At 39.2% G+C, this 23,548-nt stretch overlaps 1 long non-coding RNA gene across 2 annotated transcripts in view; it reads right to left on the bottom strand.

The window, feature by feature from the left end:
- Window positions 1-4,453: 4,453 nt before the first annotated feature.
- LOC125965154 (uncharacterized) overlaps window positions 4,454-23,548 on the bottom strand; it is a 294,584-nt gene continuing 275,489 nt past the window's right edge. For both annotated transcript variants that reach the window (XR_007478727.1, XR_007478728.1), the window contains exons 3-5: window positions 6,658-6,797; window positions 5,918-6,091; window positions 4,454-5,670 (exon numbers count right to left, since the gene is read on the bottom strand). This is a non-coding gene — a long non-coding RNA (uncharacterized LOC125965154). The remainder of the gene's footprint in view (window positions 5,671-5,917; window positions 6,092-6,657; window positions 6,798-23,548) is intronic.

Below are 23,548 nucleotides of genomic sequence, written 5' to 3'. Positions count from 1 at the left end.
CTCCATTTTAAAGATGAGGAAACCTAGGCACAAATATATTAAATAACTTCCCCAAGGTAACACACTTAACAAATGGCAGAGTCAGGATTTGAAGCCCACCAAATCTGGGCTTCGAATTCCACACTCCTAGCCACCATGCTGCACTGCCCTGGAGGAGAATGAAGCATAATTCCTTGTCATTATTCTAGTTCATTAAGGAGTTTTGAGAAAAGCACATTGGAGCCCTGCAGCTATGTTTGAGCCCAAAGAGATTTTCGATGCAAAAATTACAAACTTAATTATAAAGCTCCCTTTTATGAAGTTTAGGCCACTAATAGACTTCCTCCTCCTGTTAGAATTTTCCCAGAACTAGGGAAGATCTGGTCCTACAAGCTTTGGGGAGGTGGGGGGAAAATAAAGGCGGGAGAAATAAGGTGACAGCCGGCACTTGGATCAAATACCGACTGTGGAATTTCAGACAAGAGTAGAAGCAGAGTGCTTTTGGAGCACTGGAAAAAGTGATTCATTCTCACTGTGGGAAGGCATGGTGAAGAAGTGAAAGGAGGTGCTCCCAAACTGGCCCTTCAGGAATGGGAGGGATTTCCATAAGGAGAAAGCAGAGTGAGCTCCATCCCAGGCTGAGGGCCATGCGTGAGCAAAAGCAGGGAAACTATGAGCTCCTAAAAGACAGGCTATACAGAGGGCTCACCCCTGTGTCCTTCACAGCCGCTCCTCTAGTGCCTGGCTCTGCCTGGATCACAGCAGGTGCATAATAAATGTTGAGTGAGTTGGACAGACCATGCTTTCATGCATGCATGGATGAGTGAAATCAAAGTGCAGGCCATGTCCAAATAACAGCAAGTCATCCAATATGGCTGACATTGGTCTCCCAGTGCATTTCTGTGGATCCCAGAGAGTGGTTTAAACAATGAGCAGATCTGGTTCCTGAGGCCCTGGGTCTCCCGTCTCTCGCCATGCCACCGCATCATTGCGATGTGTGAGAGATTTGTTTGGAGTGAGGAAAGCATATTTTTGTTTGCATTTGCTTAGCACGTTGATGTCGCACATTTTGCTATGAGATGTAAAGTCATCTGCATGCACCGGTTGTGCAGTAAGAGAAAAGTCAAAACAAGCGTCAGGCGGGGTGTCAGCCACATGGCCCAGGCAGACTGTCATACTTCTTTGCCCGTGATTGCTGCCACCTTCTCGCTCCTCTTCCCCTCACTCTTCCTTGTTCCTGAATCCCCACACCTGCATGTACAGTTCTAAGGGTCTCATTTCTAATCGGCTTAATTATATGTCAGACAGTGTCTACACATCCTGCAGATCCAGGATGGCGGTGCCCACACCATTCACCCCTGTGGATAAACAAACTTTGCATCAGTCTTGACTGTCAGTAGGTGTGGGTTAAGAATCCTCAGGAAGCCATCCTATCCTGCATCATAGTATCACTTAAACAATAAATTTAGCAGTGTGCACAGGCCAAATGATAATATTTTCTTTTTATCATCTAGAAATACCCCCATTCTTTCAGCTCCATTTCATCCAGGTCAACATGAAGTCTATTAATGTCCTGAAGAACATAGATTCATGTTACCAATAGAGATAGCTGTGATACAAGGGGAAGGAGTTATTAATTTGGAGTCAAGGAGACTACATCTTGAGTAATCTGTGAAATTTTGGGTCAACCACTTAGTTTTTCCCAAACTTATAAGTAATATAAGAATGATAATAACATCACAGGGTTATGTGATGTTATTATAAAAGTAAAGGCCATTCATACTCATTCATTTATTTAAAGAAACTTTAGTTAGTGTTCATTTTGTGCCAGAGATTACACCAGGCCTCAAGATGGAGCAGATGGCAAAGCAGACTTCGTTCCCACCCTCATAGAACTTAAAGCCTACAGGAAGAACAGATCATCCTCAGGTGTGGTGACGACTATGAAAGAGATGTACGGGTACTTGGAAGGGTACATTAGCCAAGAGGGAAAAGAACATGGGAAGATTCTGTGCCACAGAAAGCATGACGCATTCATGGAGATGAAAAAAGCCACGGATGGATGAAGGATCACAGATAATGAATGTGAGAGAGCTTAGTAAACAGAAAAGTACTGTGCAAATATGAGGGATTTCATGCTAATAGAGATAATATCTTTTGGAAAAGATCATCTCCAATGAAGCTCCTGGCAGATTGGTAAAGGAGGTGCTTAGAGACAAAAGAGACCATTTCCACGTCTTCTCAAGTCTCATCTTGTAGGCAAGCATCTATTTTATCGACATCTGAGGCTAGATCCACAGAAGAATAGATCAGGAGCATCCAGTGATTATAGGAATGATAAAGAGGAAAGCTTGTACAAATGCCCACTGCCTTCTGGGTGTCCTCTGGCAATGTTCAGGCCGTTCATGCCCAAGTTCACAGGCTGGAAGATTTCATTCCATATACGTTTTCCTGCTGCCACATCAGGACCCTGCCATCCAGCACTCGTACTTGTCCATTTATTTTGCCTTTGTTTTAAAACACTGAACCTGATTAGAATAGATTTGCTCACATACTGTAGACAAGGACACATCAAAAGTCACACACCAATAAGTGGTTCAGAAGTTCCCCCTTAATCCAGGACTCTCACAGCCTCTGGAAGATGCCCATTGTAGGCTTTGCCTATCTTTGGGTGCTACTGGAAGGCAATCATGCCTGGTTAATCGTCTGAGTGTCAGGAAGTTCCTTTCTACTTCCAGAGAGCCAGAGATCCATGGAAAAGACTTCCAGGGTCTTCTAGGAGCCCTCTTACCAGTTCAGGTGTCTCTTCTGTGACAGACCTAACAGGTAGTCAGGAAGTCTCCGAATGAACACTTCCAAGGACTGGGGAGCTCACTACCTTGCAAACCACCCACTCCTTGGTTGAGCCACAGGCCTTCACCCTGGTTGCTCCATGCATTGGTCTTAGCTCTTCCTCTGCTAACCCAGAGAATAACTGTTTCTTCATTCAACATTCATTTTTCGAGCATGTTCCTGGCTCCCTCTTATGTGACAAGATTCCATACAAAGACATGTAGAACAAAGCTTCCTCCTTAAGAAGTCTACCATCTAATGAATTTAGTACACTCCCTGTGTTAGTTTGCCAGGGCTGTCATAACAAAGCACCACTGATTGGGAGGCTTAAACAACAGAAATATATTTTCTCACAATTCTGGGAACTAGAAGTCTGAAATCAAGGTGTCAGCAGGGTTGTTTCTCCTGAGGACTCTTCCCTTGGCTTGTAGATACCATCTTCTTTCTCCCTGTGTCTTCACCTGGTCTTTCTTCTCTGCATGTGGGTCTGTGTTCTAATCTCCTCTTATAAGGACACCAGTAATGTTGAGTTAGGGCCCACCTAATGACCTCATTTTAACTTAACTACTTCTTGAAAGATCTTATGTGCAAAGACAGGCCCATTCTGAGGTTATGGGAGTTAGATCTTCAACATGTAAATTTGGGAGGGAGGACACAATTCAGCCCATAACACTCCCCTTTGCTTGTGCAACTCTTCAAACATTTTAAAATAGACATCATATCCTTCCGCTAAGCTGCTTCTTCTTGAGGGTCAACATTCTCAATTTCTTTGACGTTTTATTCCACTGTATGGCCACCAAACCCATCACTGTCTTTGTTATTTTCCCATAAAGACACTTTTGTTTATTATTGTATCCACTAAAATGTGGGGTCCAAAAGGGCACAAGGCAATTGGATTGTTGTCTCCCCTGAACTGGTGACACTAAATAACTATCGATTTAGCATTTGGTTAGGTGTGTGTTTCGGTAACCATCTTGTACATTAACTCATACTGACTTTGAAAACAACCAGAATCCTTGGATGTTACAGACTGTTGTTTGTCATATAAACTTCTGTTTTTATCAATAGTTTCTTTGAAGCAAAGTATAAAATTCTGTGGTTATGAACGGGTTGACCAGGGTAGGGACATGAACAGTCTGGAAGCAGACAACTAGAAACAATACGCCCAGCTTGCCAGCCTTCTATTAATCAAACCCTTTGAAGATAGTGGTTTAATCAGGCAAGAATCTACCTAATTGCATTACCATTAGGCCCATATTACTCCATGTTACCTTGGAATCAATGATCAAGTATCTTAAAATTCAAATATGTATCTCTGTGGCAGCGTTTCCCAAAATGTATTCCAAGGAACATTTGATCCTATGGAATTCTCCAATTAAGGATGATCAAAAACTTGTTCAAAGCAGTGTGACTATTTCTTCTTGAAGATGTCTAAGTTACATTGTCATATAAAAGGCTATTAGGTGTTCTAGGGTAAAGAAACCTATTTAACTTTATATAACACTGCTTCACAAACTTATTTGAACATGGAACACTTTTTAAAGTTAATACATAATAACATCAATAGAACTCGTTTCTGTTCAATGTACTTTGGGAAACATTAGTCTCTAAGCCAAGCTTAATTTTATCCATAGAGTTTTTATTTTCATAGATTTCACGTAGCCTTCTTATAGCCAAGCAAATGCCAAAACATTCCCTCTACAGCTCTCCCCTGTTCTCTGAGCCTGTTTTTTTTTTCCCTCTATTTTTCCTTTTCTCTCCTTTTTGCACATATGTAGCACTTCCATCAGTTTCCATAAAAACATGCAAATAGCAGATCATACAGGCTAATGGAACTCAACCCTGGGGCCGTGTACTCCACGTGGGCAGTGTCAGGTGAAAGGTTGTGATTAAAGTTTAGAGGATAATCAGATTTCTGGGAACAACAGGGGTTGGAGTTCAGTCAGAATACAAGGCATGGCCAGATTGCCAGTGCTGGGGGGGTGCTCATGGGTGATGAGTGAGGAAGGAAGAGAGAAAATTCCAGCAGTAATGCTTCATTTAGTATTGGACATTTACTCTGCACTGGACACTGTACTGTGTTCTGGACATTACAAGCAAATAATCCATATTCCCTTAGAGTTCATTGTCCAGTGGGAGAGACAAACAGGTAAACAATTATAAGTCATGGTAATAAATATTATAATAAAAGTGGGTTTAAGATGCTGTTGGAGCAAAGGAGTAAACTTATGAACCCTGCCCAGAGAGTCTCATTCTTGCCTCCATCTTCAGCCTTAAATGTGCAGGGGCATTGACATTGTGTAAGTGATTGGGACTCCATCAGAAAGGGTAAGAGATTCAGGTTATTGGGCATCTCAGTGCACTCCAGCGTCCCACCTGAAAATTTTGTGTCAGAGTCAGGGAGAGTCAGGAAGCACAGAATCAAGGCACCAGCCAAGATGATGTCATAAAGCCCCTAAAAACAAAGACTTCCTGGTTTGATGACTCTGAATAATAATTTTGCTCCGTTAACTGCCAGGTCTAGTACCTGGCATTGGAGCAGCCCTTACAGTTCACAAACAGCATTCACACCTCTTACCCTCAACAATCCTGTAAGGTTCTTGAGATTGTCCCAATTTATAGATGAGGAAAAAGCAGCTCAATGAGACCAAGTCATACATACTACACCCACAGTAAGTGGAAGAAAAGAGAAATTAACTCTCCACTTCTTCAGACATCAAGTTCAGTTTTCTTTGAAATGAGGAAATTTCTGAGAGGATAAGAGAAATAGCAGAGGAAAAACCTGTTTAGCAATATTCCCAAAGGTCGATGATGAGAAGGGGGCCAGCCAAGGAACACAGGGTGGAGACAGTCGTTAACCTGGATCATAAAGAAAGAACTGCATGAGAACTGTCCCTTCCATAAAGTTCAAAGTAATTAAGGGAGAGGCATACCCCAATAACAGTTCCCAAAGTAAGGAGCATCCCTGCCTTTATTTTACAGGTGAGAAAACTGAGGCATAAAAAGAAAAAGTGAGTTGTCCAAAGACAGTTTCTAGGCTGGAGATAAACTCCATCTGCCCCGCCATGAACTCAGGTGCAGTCCCAGGCTACCAGCTCCCACTCACCTGCTGTGACTCCCTGGGTAGATATCCTTTCCCACCAGAGCTGAGTGGTCAGTGAAAGAGAAGACATTTCTTCAAAAGAAGTCATCCTTCACGCCACGCCACTTTTGATAGCAAAGAGAAGCCAGGATGTGAGTGCCTGTGGCTGGCATCTCAGGCTCAATCAATTCTTTTCATCTTATCATTGAGAAAAATATAAAAAGAAAGCGGGCACACAATAGGGATGCGTTAACGTAACCTTTCACAGCCTTTTGCCTGCCCCATCTTCCTCCACCCTCTCCTATTCTCTGTGTTCTTGGCATAATTCTTTCCCAGCAGCTCCCTTGAGCACCTTTCTGCTCATTACTTTACTCTACATGCCTAGATAAATCTCCAGATGATTCACTCCCTCCAAACCCACCTAATCTGATATGTCAGGGGATTCCTACAAAGAACAATCAAGCATTTGCCTGGAGGACTAGTGGACTAGATTTCTTCTGTTTTAATTTATAACATGAAAGAAGGAGCTTAATCTACACCAGACCCCTGGGAACCCCACTTAATAGACTGTGCATCAGGGAACTTTCCAAAGACTGCTTTGGAAGAGATCTTCCATCCTACTGGAATATTCTTTGATCAACTAACCAATGTCTAATGTCTATTTCATGTCTCAGTGGCTTCTTGTTGTTGACCTGGGTTGTCCTTTCATTCGGCTTATTGACCACTTTTTATGAGACAGGTTGTTATCAAAAGGCTATATGCACCTTCTTCTTATCAGAGGACAGAAGGAAGTATCTAGGAAGGGCATATACAACTCATCCATTTCTCTCACTTCTCAATATTGTGAGCAATTGCTCAGAGATATCCATAGAAGGTCTTGTTCCAGTGGTGTGGCCAGAACATCCTGCAAGAAAAAGTGAAAGAAAATCATTTCCTCCTCCTTAAATATGATCCAGTCTAGTCCCATCCTTCGACTTCGAAATTCACTGAAATTAGAAAATGGTGCTTTCGGTGGATAGCTCTTGGAGCTATAGGTAGAACAAGTATAGTCAAACCTGGGAAAGACACAAGGTAATCCTCCAAAGTAGTATTTCTTCAACTTGATCAGTGAATAAATGTCTTTTTATAGAAAAACAACTGTCATGTAGCCCCATGTTGACTTCACTGTATTTTAATGTTTCTTAAATATATATAACCGTTAAACTAGGCATAAACTCCTTATGTATATTAGCCCTTAAGCAATACAGTCAAAATTAATTTGCAAATAAAACTAAAAAATTAATACTGGAATTATTACCATTAATTTAGTATGACATACGACAGCTTGGTAAAAATTAGTTTTTGCTCAGAATGTGAGTGTGATTCCAAGCGCTATGGCATATGTACTTGCTTTTGAGTTTGGTCTTCCTCTGCTGTCACCTGCTATGCAATGACTCCAACCCTTCAGTATTTCTCTTTATGACAATTCTAAGAAATCACCATTTCTTCAGTACACGTTGAAGTCCTCTGGTTTTCACTAGAGTGCAAGTGAATTCTACCTCACCCCTCTTCTCATTCGTGAAACATACTCCTTGGCCCTAACACAAATGCAATTGGAGCATTGGAATCACGTGGCAGTTGTCAGTTACGAGGTCTTCCAGATGCCCCAGAATATGTGCAAATGTGTTTTTAATATCATCGAAATGAAAATATGACATAGAAGACTTCTCATGAAAAACTTTTGACTCTCCAATAATATGCCTCTAGCCTCCCATGGAGGATCCGCTTGACAAATATGACCAGGGAACCACCCGAGCTTCTTCTGTCAGAGCCCATAATGACACGGGTCCTATACCACTGTCCAGACAGAGCTGGCCATGCTGCCATCACAGAGATGGGGGAGATGAGGAAAAAGGCACGGCTGCTCAGACTCCGCCATCTCCAGAATCTTCCAGGTGGAAATCAGGCAGACACTCAGTTCATTTGGAATATTTTGCACTTGCCACAAATGGCTGAGAGACTGTTATGATCTAACCCTGTGTAGGATGCTTTTATGGGATGTCATAAAAGAGAAAATACACACACACTGGCCAGCAAGAGAGCTGGGATGACATAATGGCCTATTTCATCTATAATTTCAGTGATTATATAGATGATGAATAAAATCCAACTACAAGTGCTTTTTTATTATCTTCTCGATGGGGTAAGATCTGAAAGCTTGACCCCTGGAAAGTAATAGCCTCTTTTAGATGTATCCAGAGCTGGAATAAACCTGGGAATCTGGACTTTGACCTGAAACTCTTAAAGAGAATGCTGCTTATCACTCCCCTGGGGACAGAGAGAGTTTTACAATGAGATCATCTTACACTGGAGGAATAGTATAGATGACTCTTAAAAGTCAAAGGAATCTACCCCAAGATGGCTTCTATTGGGGGCAGCTGAGATATCAGATTGGCAGTGCTGAGCTGTTCACCAGGGGCCTCCTACCTTGACTAGGATAGAGGAGAAGGGCAGAGGTCAATCTGCTGATATTCCTGACAAGGAAGCAGGGCGTTCTATTTCTGTATTGAGGTCACTAGATAGAGCCAGACCTGAGTCATTCTTCCCAAAAGGTTTGAGCTCAGATCAAGTCCCTAAACGCCAGCAAACCAATTTCTGGGCAAATTACCCTAACCATACATCACATTAGCTGTCCTCTAGCCAGGGTGGCCAGAATCCGGGTTCTTTCCAATAGAGTGAAATATCTGGGTGATACCCCTGATGGTCTAGCATCCCTGGGGGAAGTACTTGGGCGTGTGTGGCTGAGGTTGTTTACACCTGTCGACTGTCAGGCATTTGTAGTTGGAACCAACATCACTTGTAATGCTACCTGATTGCACCAAGAAGATTTCTCCTAGTAACTTCTGCCTATCTCAAGACTCACCAACCATCCAGGTAACTCGAGGCATTATTCCCTCTCAATGGGTTCAGCTAATGTGTGCTGAAAGGGGAAGGCAGATCAAAGGGTAGAAGTGGGCAGTTGCGAGAAAGGGTTTGCAGGTCTCTCACACCTCTGATGGTGATACACAGTGTCCATTAGAGAGATACCTCATCATCTGTGGCTGTCAAATCCAAACTGTCCTCTTTTAAGAGCCAATTTGTTTTCTTGCCAGATCAGTGCTCTTATCTGTAATTGTGTGGACCAGAAGCAACAGCCAATAACCAGTTAACATGCAATTCAATTTCAGAAGAAAAGAAATGTCTTAATTCAAACATTTATTGTACAAGTGTGAAATGCCCTTAGTGAAATTAATGGAGGCTCAGAGACTATAACTTATCAATCAGTTTGCCTGTGTGGAGCAAAATGATAGAAGGAAATAATATAGCTTTTGGAACAGACAGATGCAGCTTTGCTCAGTCTTGATTTTTCACACCGGGTCTGCTGTCATGACTATACCCTGATGGTAAAGGTTGTCAACATGCCTAGATCTTAGCCAGTATAATAGTTGGAACAACAGTGCAAGTTTCTAATGCTCCCACTGGTCATAACTTCCGACCAGAATGATGCTCCTCTGCCTACTTATTACACCCTCCTATACTCTAGTCTTGGTCCCCAAACAGGTGTCTCCAGATGCCTGTCAATCTATCATTAGACCCCATCCTCCATTTTTCATTTGAAATGGACACAAAGAAATATTTCTACTTTTTTTTTTTTAGAAATATTTCTACTTTTTGAGACACCCTTGTGTTGTACAGAGGCTGTGCTCTGATTCACACTTCTGTGTATAGCCAAATCTTACCTGCCTACCATGGTCCAATACATTTGCTCGTGAAGCAACATGTCACTGAAAGTGCTCAAAGCAAGTAGAATTTTCAGTTGAGAGCAGAGCATAGCTAGCTGTTCACTAAGCCTGTATACTCTTTTTCCTTGCCACATAGCTAGGCCATACCCTTTCCTTACTTTTCTGTTGGATGTGGCCGTGTGACTGAGCTCTAGCCAGTGGAATTTGAGCCTAAGTGAACACAAGTGAAGTGAAGATGGGCTTGAAGTCCTGACCCTAAAAAAAAATCTTTCACATACCATTAACTTGACACAGATTGATGATGACAGTTTTGGAAGCCAGAGTGTTGATGATGGAGTAGTAGGTGGAAGAAACCTGGGTCCTTGAATCACCGTTTGGGGAAAAGATGTGCATCAATCTGGAACAGCTATTTTATGCTTTACCTGAGAGAAAAGTAAACTCCTTCCATATTTGAGCCTTTATATCATTTGGGGTTTGTTGTTGCAGTCGCAAGCGTAAAGGCCAATAATACAATGTGTTCTACTGAATATAATGGGAAAGAACAGTCATATTTCAAGGTTCCTAACAGTTTTAGGATGTTTTTCTCCCAAATGAGTGTTTTAAAAAGACGACAGCGTCTTCATTTGCTTTGAGATTCAAGTTCCTTGTCTGAGAAAAAAAAGAGAGAGAGAATTTTGGACTAAATCTTCATGAATCCATATTGTGCTACTATTTTTTTGCTCCCACAGTCCTCTTCTTTTTTTTTTCCCCTTTGAGAAATAAAATGGAAAACATAGGACCATACAATGAGAAATCTCCTTTTTCCAAGTAGGATGGAGAAAAGTAAGGAGGCCAAGTCAATGTAAAAACAAATAAATATAAAATCTATTAGAATTAAACCAACTAGTTACACCTGGCTTTAACATTGCTTTGGCGCTTTTTATTGCTGCATAGAAGTATGTAAACAACGGTATATTATGAAGAGAGGGAAGGGTAGAGGGAAACATGGAGGAAGGAAGGGAGGAGGGCAGATACAGTGCTGAAACTCAAGTAGGAAACAAAGCAACATTTAGCATTCATTCCATGGCTCTCTAGCCAGTCATCTCAGATAGAACGTGACCCCACCTGTTAACGAAAAGAGCTATTGTTTGGTTCCCGCTTGCTCAACTCTTGCTCCTACAACAGACGAATCTCACATGTACGTAGACACATACTCCCACGCAAACACACGTCCAAAAGCAGATCATAATATCCTTCAGCATTAACTCCAAGAATTGCTACACTGTTAAATTCTGTCTTCCAAACAAACTTAACCTTCATGTGTAAGTGATTTTGCATTACATCTCTTCCTATTAAGGAAAAAAAAAATTCCACAATGCACAGCTTCTAATTAGTAATCCCCAGTACTGAGATGTAAATTACATTAAGTGTTTAAAATATTTCCGGACACACCTTAATCCAATAATCCTTTCTTGACTCAAGAAGGGTCTTAAAAAATCAACGGCCATTTATCAACCCAAGAGAGCTAAAACCCACAATTCAACAACACGCTGTTTTCATGAGAGGCTCCCCTGGTTGGCATGATACTGCAAAGCACTGTGGAATGCCAAACACCCAACTCTTTGGATTAAAAGCACAGTAATTCCATGAGTTTTTTGTCCTGAGTTGAGAGAATGGTTGTGTAGTGACTCACATTTCTTCAGAATTATCAGAGTAGCATTATGTCAAGTATTTCATAGAATGACCTTTTCTCTCTCTCTCTCATGAGAAAAGGGAAAATTTAAGGTGGTTTGTGGATCTTCCCTTCAAACTTTCATAGCTAAAATTTAGTTTTAATCTGTAACATTAAAAAGATTTAAAAAAAAAAACGAACTGAACTTTATGGAGAAATGATCTGCCTCAATCTTGTCCAAAGTTAAAAGGGTTTCAGTAACAAGAAGGGTCCTCTTACTTGGTCCATTCAACACTGAGCATGATCAAGATTCCAACCACACTTCTAGGCATAGCAAGTGGAGAATGAAGATGTGGTAGGATTCGCCCGTGCCTTCTCTCTCAAATGTCACTGCTTTTTACCCAGCGCTGACATAAGGATAAGAAGGACTGCAGCTCCCAGGAGCTCTGAGCTTGATCGTCAATGGCCCATGAGCATTCTCTCTTGAAATGTTTAATCAGACACAGAAGAACAAGTCTGACCTCAGAGTGGAAGGCTCCAAGGCCATGTTCTGGACTCAAACTGAATAGAATTGAGTATGAAAATCACTTAGGACATACAATTCGCATTTCTTCCCATTTGCCTATTTGTTTAGTCCCTCGTTTCATTCCACAAAGGATTGAAACAGACCCTAGGGTAGGGAAGGGGAGAAACCATCAATGTAAAGTTATAAAATAAAAATAAAATATCAGACTGAAAGAAAAAGGCAGTACAAATATGTTAGCCATAACATAGATGCCGTGACAGACAGTCATGTTTGGTCCTGGCCAAAAGAAAATATAACCAGGAATGTTCTTCAAGCTTTTGGTCTGACTGAGGTTCTCGAAATTTTAGAAGGTGAAGAAAAATGTAAAAATAATTTTAAAATAATTTGTAATCCTATTACAAAGAGGTTTAGAGCTGTTAATATTTTGGTGTGCTTCCTCCTAGTTTTTTCTCTTTCTCTCTCTAGATATACATAGATAAATTATATCATGTGCATTCTCCCATGTCATTAACTGCTTTATGCAAACATGATTTGTAATGGTCTTAAAATGTTACATCATATTCCAGACTCCTTAGTATTAGACATTTTGATTGCTTCTAATAATTTGCTACAATAAACTCATGATGAAGAGACTTGTACATAATCTTTTCAAACATTTCTCATAATTTTACAAGGATATATTTTTATGAGTAGAGTTACCAGGACCAATGGTAGAAACTTCTCTGTGGTTCCTGATAACTATTGTCAAGTCACTTTCTGGAACATCTGTAGCCATTTTCATTTTAACAGCAATTGACAAGAGCAATTTCTCAACATTCTTTTAAAAAATATTATTTTAAAAAATTTTATTAATTTGATAGGTGGAAAATAGTATTTCATTATTTTTTCTTTTCTTTGACTTCTAATGAAATGGAATACTTCTCTTATATTCACTAAGCATACGTTGTCTTTTTTGGAGGATAGCCTATTTATGTGCTTGGTCAGTTTCTATTTAATTTTTAATATGTTTTTATTGGTTTCTATTTTTCTGTTTTTTAATATAAGCTTTTCACATATTTTATTGTAGTTATTTATATTCTTGCTATGCTTTGAGTGGATGCTTTTATTCTTTATATTTTCTAAATATTTATAGTAGAAAAGTAATTGAATATCATATATGTGCTTTGTTACCTACCACTTGATCCAATGCTGTTATTCTAATTCTAAAGTATTTTGAAAATTATGAATATTAAGTTTCTTCCTTTTGAATAATTTTATTTCTGTTTCATATGAAAGCATCTTCCCTCTCAACTCCTGCCAATTTTAATGAGCTTGATATTTGTAATTAGCAAGATATATTTTTCATATTAAGAAAGAACACTGTCCTACTTCACTATGATTTTCTTTTTCAATACTGGATACTAAAATTTATCAGATGTGATTGATATGATCATGTGGCCTTCCACGTTTTGACTTTTTGAGAGATAGTTTTTTTTTTTTTTAATAAACTTGGATTCTTTTATTCAGGAATTCACTCTTCTATGTCAATATAGTTTTTTTAAACCATACTGTTTAACTTCATTTATTGGTCTATTTAGTTTACTGCTTATTTATTAGTGTTTTATTTTGAATTTTTTATATCCACATTCATAAATTCAAAATAAAATTCCATAGTATTATTATATACATTATAGGTAAGATTTTTGGTATCACTTTTATAATAAATGAATTAGACATATTCATTAATTTATTAAATTTATTTAGCTTATTATTTCGTTATTTAGTTTATTATTTACTTTATTAAATGTATTACATATGTTCAATATTTTTCTCTGCTCTTATACTTTTTACAGTTCATATTATTTTTAGCATTTAAAAGAATTTAGTGGAAATATCTGTCCCTAAAACTTTTATCTAATAGAATAATTGCTTAATAATCCTTTGAAATATTTGCCATATTATTTCATCCATAAAATATTTCCATTTTTGCTCGAATCAACTTTGATAATTTGTAAGTTCCCTAGACATTTACCACTGTATTGTGTTTTTCAAAGTAGCATGAAGTTTCACTTACAACATTTTCATTAAAATTACTTTAATAATACATAGTACATATACAGCATTACATATCTTTTCATTCATTCTAAATGTGATGAATTTTTTTCTTTATTTTCTGATTAAAATTTACTCATCTTTTTTCTTTCTCTAATTTATTTATTTCCATTGTTTTCTTTACTATTTTATTCCTCCTGCTTTCCTTCAGTTTTCTAGCTAGTTGACAAAAATGATTATATATTTTTCATAACTAAGTCATATTAGGCAATGAATTTACTTCTAATTAGAAATTTGGCCATATCCTTTAAGTTTTGGTAAACAGTTTTCATTGTCATCATTTTATAAATAGACTGCAGTTGTAATTTTTATTTCTTTTTTGATATACTCATCCAAGGATGATTTACCATGCTTTTGTGAACCACCTTCCCCCTAAATACACATACAGCACTCTTTGGTCTTCGTTAATATGACCTGACCTTTAAAAATATTTTTCAAGAATATTTTCAGAGAGATATTCAAGATGGCAGAGGAGTAGGTGGACGTGGAGTTCATCTCTCTCCACAGATGCATAAGGAATACATTTATAGATGCAACAGTTCTCACAGGACACTGGCTAAAAACTAGCAGAAGACCTTGGACACCAGAAAGGACTATAAAGATCCCTTCATAACTGGGCTACCCCTCCAAAAGCAGAGGCAGCCAGAGGACATGTGTGCATCAGTCCGCATGGGGAAAGAGTAGGGATGGAGCCCAGCACCACCTCCTGGTTCTCCCTCCAGGGAAACCAGGAAAACAAGAAGTAGCAAGAGCTTGAGAAACGCCTGGCTTTGAATTGGAGACCATTCACCTGCCTATTGCTTCATTCCTGGAAATTTCATCACAACTAAGTAAGAAAAAAAAATACCTGAAAGAAAAAAACAAAGAAAAAATGCCCCAGAATTCCTAAAGAACAGGTCTTAGTGCTCTGGTGAGGTGTCTGGCCTGAGCCTCTGAGGTGGGAGAGCCAAGCTCAGGACATTGGTCCACCAGAGACCTCCTGGCTCTACGTAATATCAAACAGCGAAACCTCTCCCAGAGATCTTCATCTCAATGCTAAGACCCAACTCCACTCAATGACCAGCAAGCTCCCATGCTGGACACCCTATGCTAAACAACTAGCAAGACAGGAACACAACCCCACCCATTAGCAGAGAGACTGCCTAAAATCAGGACACCCCAAAACACACCACTGGACATGGTCCTGCCCACCAGAATGACAAGATACAGCCTCATCCACAAGAACACAGGCACCAGTCCCCCCGCACCAGGAAGCCTACACAACCCACTGAACCAAGCTTACCCACTGGGGGCAGACACCAAAAATACAGGGAACTACGAACCTGCAGCCTGCGAAACAGAGACCCCAAACACAGTAAGTTAAGCAAAGTGAGAAGACAGAGAAATGCACAGCAGTTGAAGGAGCAAGGTAAAAACCCACCAGACCAAACAAATGAAGAGGAAATAGGCAGTCTACCTGAAAAAGAATTCAGAGTAATGATAGTAAAGGTGATCCAAAATCTTGGAAATAGAATGGAGAAAATACGAGAAACATTTAACAAGGACCTAGAAGAACTAAAGAGCAAACAAACAATGATGAACAACACAATAAATGAAATTAAAAATTCTCTAGAAAGAATCAATAGCAGAATAACTGAGGCAGAAGAACGGATAGTGACCTGGAAGATAAAATAGTGGAAATAACTACCATAGAGCAGAATAAAGAAAAAAGAATGAAAAGAATTGAGGACAGTCTCAGAGACCTCTGGGACAACATTAAACACACCAACATTTGAATTATAGGGGTCCCAGAAGAAGAAGAGAAAAAGAAAGGGACTGAGAAAATATTTGAAGAGGTTATAGTTGAAAAATTCCCTAACATGGGTAAGGAAATAGTCAGTCAAGTCCAGGAAGTGCAGAGAGTCCCATACAGGATAAATCCAAGGAGAAACACGCCGCCAAGACACACATTAATCAAACTATCAAAAATTAAATACAAAGAAAAAATATTAAAAGCAGCAAGGGAAAAGCAGCAAATAACATACAAGGGAATCCCCATACATTTACCAGCTGATCTTCTAGCAGAAACTCTGCAAGCCAGAAGGCAGTGGCAGGACATATTTAACATGATGAAAGGGAAAAACCTACAACCAAGATTACTCTACCCAGCAAGGATCTCATTCAGATTCGACGGAGAAATCAAAACCTTTACAGACAAGCAAAAGCTAAGAGGATTCAGCACCACCAAATCACCTCTGCAACAAATGCTAAAGGAACTTCTCTAGGCAGGAAACACAAGAGAAGAAAAAGATTTTCAATAACAAACTCAAAACAATTAAGAAAATGGTAATAGGAACATATCAATAACTGCCTTAAATGTAAGTGGATTAAACACTCCAACCAAAAGACATAGACTGGCTGAATGGATACAAAAACAAGACCCATACATATGCTGTCTACCAGAGATCCACTTCAGACCTAGGGACACATACAGACTGAAAGTGAGGGGATGGAAAAAGATATTCCATGCAAATGGAAATCAAAAGAAAGCTGGAGTAGCAATTCTCATGTCACACAAAATAGACTTTAAAATAAAGACTTTACAGGAGACAAAGAAGGACACTACCTAATGATCAAGGGATCAATCCAAGAAGATATAACAATTGTAAATATCTATGCACCCAATATAGGAGCACCTCAGTACAGAAGGCAAATGCTAACAGCCATAAAAGGGGAAATCGACAGTAACACAATCATAGTAGGGGACTTTAACACCCCACTTTCACCAATGGACAGATCATCCAAAATGAAAATAATTAAGGAAACACAAGCTTTAAATGATACATTAAACAACATGGACTTTATTGATATTTAAAGGACATTCCATCCAAAAACAACAGCATACACTTTATTCTCAAGTGCTCATGGAACATTCTCCAGGACAGAACATATTTTGAGTCACAAATCAAGCCTTGGAAAATTTAAGAAAATTGAAATCGTATCAAGTATCTTTTCCGACAACAACACTATGAGGCTAGATGTCAATTACAGGAAAAAATCTGTAAAAAATACAAACACTTGGAGGCTACTCAATACACTACTAAATCACCAAGAGATCACTGAAGAAATCAAAGAGGAAATTTAAAAATACCTGGAAACAAGTGACAATGAAAACACGATGATCCAAAACCTTTGAGATGCAGCGAAAGCAGCTCTAAGAGGGAAGTTTTTAACAATACAATCCTACTTCAAGACACAAGAAACATCTCAAATAAACAACCTAATCTTACACCTAAAGCAGTTAGAGAAAGAAGACCAAAAAACACCAAAGTTAGTAGAAGGAAAGAAATCATAAAGATCTGATCAGAAACAAATGAAAAAGAAATGAAGGAAATGATTGCAAAGATCCATAAAACTAAAAGCTGGTTCTTTGAGAAGAAAAACAAAATTGATAAACCATTAGCCAGACCCATCAAAGAAAAAAAGGGAGAAGACTCAAATCAATAGAATTAGAAATGAAAAAGGAGAAGTAACGGCAGACACTACAGAAATACAAAGGATCATAAGAGATTACTACAAGCAACTATATGCCAATAAAATGGACAACCTGGAAGAAATGGACACATTCTTAGAAAAGCACAACATTCTGAGATTGAACCAGGATGAAAGAGAAAATATAAACAGACCAACCAGAGGCACTGAAATTGAAACTAAGATTAAAAATCTTCCAACAAACAAAGCCCAGGACCAGATGGCTTCATGGGTGAATTCTATCAAGCATGTAGAGAAGAGCTAACACCTATTCTTCTCAAACTCTTCCAAAATATAGCAGAGGGAGGAAAACCCCCAAACTCATTCTATGAGGGCACCATCACCCTAATACCAAAAACAGACAAAGATGTCACAAAAAAGGAAAACTACAGGCCAATATCACTGATGAACATAGATGCAAAAATCCTGAACAAAATACTAGCAAACAGAATCCAGCAGCACATTAAAGGAATCATACACCACGATCAAGTGGGGTTTATCCCAGGAATGCAAGGATTCTTCAATATACCCAAGTCAATCAATGTGATACATCATATTAACAAACTGAAGGATAAAAAACAAGTGATCATCTCCATAGATGCAGAAAAAGCTTTCAACAAAATTCAACACCCATTTTTGATAAAAACCCTCCAGCAAATAAGCATAGCTGGAACTAACCTCAACATAATAAAGGCCATATATGAAAAACCCACAGCCAGCATCATTCTCAGTGGTGAAAAACTAAACCATTTCCATTAAGATCAGGAACAAGACAAGGTTGCCCACTCAACACTATCATTCAACACAGTTTTGGAAGTTTTAGCCACAGCAATTAGAGAAGATAAAGAAATAAAAAGAATCCAAATCAGAAAAGAAGAAGTAAAGGTGTCGCTGTTTGCAGATGACATGATACTATATATAGAGAATCCTAAAGATGCTATCAGAAAACTACTGGAGATAATCAATGAATTTGGTAAAGTAGCAGGATACAAAATTAATGCACAGAAATCTCTTGCATTCCTATACACTAATGATGAAAAATCTGAAAGAGAAATTAAGGAGACACTCCCATTTACCATTGCAACAAAAAGAATAAAATACCTAGGAATAAACCTACCTAAGGAAACAAAAGGCCTGTAGGCAGAAAACTATAAGACACTGATGAAAGAAATTAAGATGATACAAACAGATGGAGAGATATAGCATGTTCTTGGATTGGAAGAATCAACATTGTGAAAATGACTTTACTACCCAAAGCAATCTACAGATTCAGTGCAATCCCTATCAAACTACCAGGGGCATTTTTCACAGAACTAGAACAAAAAAATTCACTATTTGTATGGAAACACAAAAGACCCCGAATAGCCAAAGCAATCTTGAGAAAGAAAAATGGAGCTGGAGGAATCAGGCTTCCTGACTTCAGACTATACTACAAAGCTACAGTAATCAAGACAATATGGTACTGGCACTAAAACAGAAATATAGATCAATGGAGCTGGTTAGAAAGCCCAGAGATAAACCCACGCACATATGGTCACCTTACCTTTGATAAAGGAGGCAAGAACATACAATGGAGAAAAAACAGCCTCTTCTATAAGTGGTACTGGGAAAACTGGACAGATACATGTAAAAGAATGAAATTAGAACACTCCCTAACACCATACACAAAAATAAACTCAAAATTGATTAAAGACCTAAATGTAAGGCCAGACACTATCAAACTCTTAGAGGAAAACATAGGCAGAACACTCGATGACATAAATCACAGCAAGATCCTTTTTGACCCATCTCCTAGAGAAATGGAAATAAAAACAAAAATAAACAAATGGGAACTGATGAAACTTAAAGGCTTTTGCACAGCAAAGGAAACCATAAATAAGATGAAAAGACAACCCTCAGAATGGGAGAAAATATTTGCAAATGAAGCCACTGACAAGGGATTAATCTCCAAAATATACAAGCAGCTCAATATCAAAAAAAAACAACCCAATCCAAAAAGGGGCAGAAGACCTAAATAGACATTTCTCCAAAGAAGATCTACAGATTGCCAACAAACACATGAAAGGATACTCAACATCCCTAATTGTTAGGGAAATGCAAATCAAAACTACAATGAGGTATCACCTCACATGGGTCAGAATGGCCATCATCAAAAAATCTACAAACAGTAAATGCTGGAGAGGGTGTGGAGAAGAGGGAACCCTCTTGCACTGTTGGTGGGAATGTAAATTGATACAGCCACTATGTAGAACAGTATGGAGGTTCCTCAAAAAACTAAAAATAGAACTACTATACGACCCAGCAATCCCACTACTGGGCATAAACCCTGAGAAAACCATAATTCCAAAAAAATCATGTACCACAATGTTCATTTCAGCTCTGTTTACAATAGCCAGGACATGGAAGCAACCTACGTGTCCATCGACAGATGAATGGATAAAGAAGATATGGCACATATATACAATGGAATATTACTCAGCCATAAAAAGAAACGAAATTGGGTTATTTGTAGTGAGCTGGGTGGACCTAGAGTCTGTCATACAGAGTGAAGTAAGTCAGAACAGAAAAACAAATATCGTATGCTAACACATATATATGGAATCTTAAAAAAAAAAGGTTCTGAAGAACCTAGGGGCAGGGAAGGAATATAGGCACAGATGTAGAGAATGGACTTGAGGACACAGGGAGGGGGAAGGGTAAGCTGGGTTGAAATGAGAGAGTGGCATGGACATACATACACTACCAAATATAAAATAGATAGCTAGTGGGAAGCAGCTGCATAGCACAGGGAGGTCAGCTCAGTGCTTTGTGACCACCTAGAGGGGTGGATAGGGATGATGGGAGGGAGATGCAAGAGGGAGGAGATATGGGGATGTATGTATATGTATAGCTGATTCACTTTGTTATACAGCAGAAACTAACACACCATTGTAAAGCAGTTATACTCCAATATAGATGTTAAAAAAAAGAAAAGAATATTTTCAAGGATAATTCTTGACTTCTGCCCTCTATTTTATAACCAAATATATTACTAATGATATCATTAAACCCTGTGTTCTACTGTCTAAAGATGTAAACAATAGTGGATTACTTAAAAGAACTATTCTTGATCCCATGATATTTTAAAAATTAACAGTTCTAATATAACCTTTGTCTCAGTGCTCTTTGGTTCTGTGAAATAAACCATCAGATTCATAGCATTGAAGTAGTCTGTCCAGGAAACAAGGTTGAAGTAATGTCCTATAGAGATTCTAACTGTAGGCAGCAATGGCTATTACATTGGCATCATATTTACAAATACAGTATAATTTTACCACATTTGACACACTTTCCCTTTCATCAAGTTAACTCCAACTTTTCCTTCAAAACTCAGGAAAAAAAAAAAAGAAAAAACCTCAGCTAAAGTTTCTCCTTCTCCATAAAGCCATCCTTAATTTCCAGGTTTCTTGAATGTCCCCTCAAGACTTCCCAGAACATCCTATATACATTACTATCCCAGTTTGTGTCCTGCTGGTTTTCTATGACTGCTTCTTTACTAAGCATTTTAGGGGCAATGCCTAGCCCAGTGCCTGACAATTTATAGATGGTTAATGAAAGTTTTGTTAAATGAGTTAAGTTAATAAAAGGAAGACTTGATCGATTAATCAAGCAAGTATTTCGAGTGGACAGGAACCATTATCTATTTGTCCCTCTCTTTTGATTGGCTCTTCAGTCTTAGTGTTGCTAAGAGAAAAAGTTGGCATGAGACCTCCCTGTGAACTCAGAAAGGAGAGCTGGGCTCGAGGAGAGTAGTCACTTACTAAATTAGTAGATGTGTCACTCTTCGCTCTGGGGACAATGGCCATAGTCCATTGTGAGATTGCTGGGAACTTTGTAACTGCCCCCATATTGGTTTGCCCTTTTCCATTATTTCCCCAGTTTTCAGCAACACGCTCATCTGAGAACAGTCTCTTCACGCTTCAAGACTAGGTTCATGCTCCAGCTCCTTGCCAGTCTTCCCTGACCACTGCCGTGGGAGTGACTCTCTCCATCTCTGACCTTTTTCCCCACATAATGACCCTACCAGATGCTTGGCTTCTAACACTTAACTGCTTTCTAATATATTTTTCCTCATTAACAGAGTTTGAGAGCTTTGCGGATGGATGGAGATCTATTTTTTCATCCCCCATAGTTTCTAGCAAGACATCTTGCACATTGTATGTACAGAGTAAGCACGTTAATGCATGGGTGTATATACATGGGCATGTGAGTGTGTGTGTATAGAATTACACACCACGCAAATACCCATTTCAAAACCTTCCTCCCAAAACAAAATCAGAAGAAAGGGGATGTGGGGAACTTTCGTGCAGGAAAAGTCAAAAATTTCCCCAAACACTTTCAACCTCATTTCCATCTACTCTGCCCTAAAATCCAGAAACAATGTTCTGAAAACTTTACCTCTTCTTTTTCAGGAAAGATAAACGCAGTCAGTTATTATTTACCAAAATATTTCTGTGCTTCCTCACAGAACGTTTCTGGTTCCTGAGGAAAGCTTAAAACACTCCCCAAATCATCGATAGTTAAGAGAAACCCTCTGAGCATTTAACCCACCTACTTCCCCCACATATATTTATACATGCAAGTCATTGTCTGGAACCAAGAAGTACATACATAAACCCAGGCACACGTGTGTCACACCCGTGCACACACACATGCACATTCCTCTTACGGACTTGGGAGAACCCTCCCTGACAGAGTAAGGATGGATCCTGGGAGCACTTGGAGCACAGTAAGTTTCTAGCACCAGCTGCCATCAAGCACTGGTCCAGACAGGCAGAAGGACCATGTGGCTGAATTTCAGGGTAATTAAGAATGTAAATGGAAGCCCTGAGTGCCACTGGGCACTTAGCAGCATGTGCAAAATTCTCCCAGCAGGTACCCAGGTGGGCACGAGGCCAACAGTCTTTTCACCCCCTGCCACTTTTGGCAAGTGAGGCTGAGCCTGCTCTGGGGAACATAAATGGAAGAGCAGTGGTGGCAGGGAAGATTCTCATTAGGCAGCCAACACATTTTGCTCTCCTTGCTGTAGTATCAGTTGCGTGCTGTTCTCCCCTTAATCCGTCAGCTCTCCTTAAGTCTGTTGGGGTAGTTCCTTCTATTCCTGGCCAGATTATCTGCACAAACAGTTGAGAGGGAGACGTGGTCAGCAGCAGTTGCCCTCTGACTTCTCATTAACTGATCTCAGCCTGCTGCCATGGCAGGCAGCTGGTTATTCCAGGTAGGGCGTTTCCCCCAGGTCTCCTTTACCTTTTATCACTTCTGTCCCTCAATTTCTTTCTTTTAAAAAAAATTTTTATTAGAGTATTGTTGATTTACAATGTTGTGTTAGTTTCTGCTGTACAGCAAAGTGTATCAGTTTTACATATACATACATCCACTCTTTTTTAGATTCTTTTCCCATTTAGGTCATTACAGAGCATTGAGAAGAGTTCCCTGTGCTGTACAGTAGGTCCTCATTAGTTATCTATTTTATATATAGGAGTGTGAATTTGTCAATCCCACTTTCCCAATCCCTTCCCCACCCCCTGCTTTTCCCCTTGGTAACTGTAAGTTTGTTTTCTACATCTGTGACTCTATTTCTGTTTTGTAAATAAGTTCATTTGTACCATTTTTTTAGATTCCACATATAAGCAATATCATATGATATTTGTCTTTCTCTCTCTGACTTACTTCACTCAGTATGACAAGCTCTAGCTCCATCCATGTTGCTGCAAATGGCATTATTTCGTTCTTTTTAATGGCTGAGTAATATTCCATTGTATGTATGTACCACACCTTCTTTATCCATTCCTCTGTCAATGGACATGGAAGCAACCTAAATGTTCCTCAAGTTATGATTGGGCTCCATGGTCACAGGACCCTTCCCCGGCATCAGAGAACAGCAAAACTTGGGAGCCAATGATTTTACCTCTTCTTAATGTCCCTTGCTTCTCATCTTAACTCAGAAACACCTTCAATAAGAATTAATAAATATGTCATTGATGGTAGAATTTTCGGTCTTGTGATCACTGGACAAGAGAACAAATTTTACAAGGCAGTCTTCCTGGAGCTACTTGATTATTTGTCGGGCTCGCGCT

Source organism: Orcinus orca, chromosome 8, assembly GCF_937001465.1.
Source record: "Orcinus orca chromosome 8, mOrcOrc1.1, whole genome shotgun sequence".
Taxonomy (NCBI): domain Eukaryota; kingdom Metazoa; phylum Chordata; class Mammalia; order Artiodactyla; family Delphinidae; genus Orcinus; species Orcinus orca.
The sequence above is the reverse complement of the archived record's forward strand: the minus strand, read 5'-3'. Positions and strand labels throughout refer to the sequence as shown.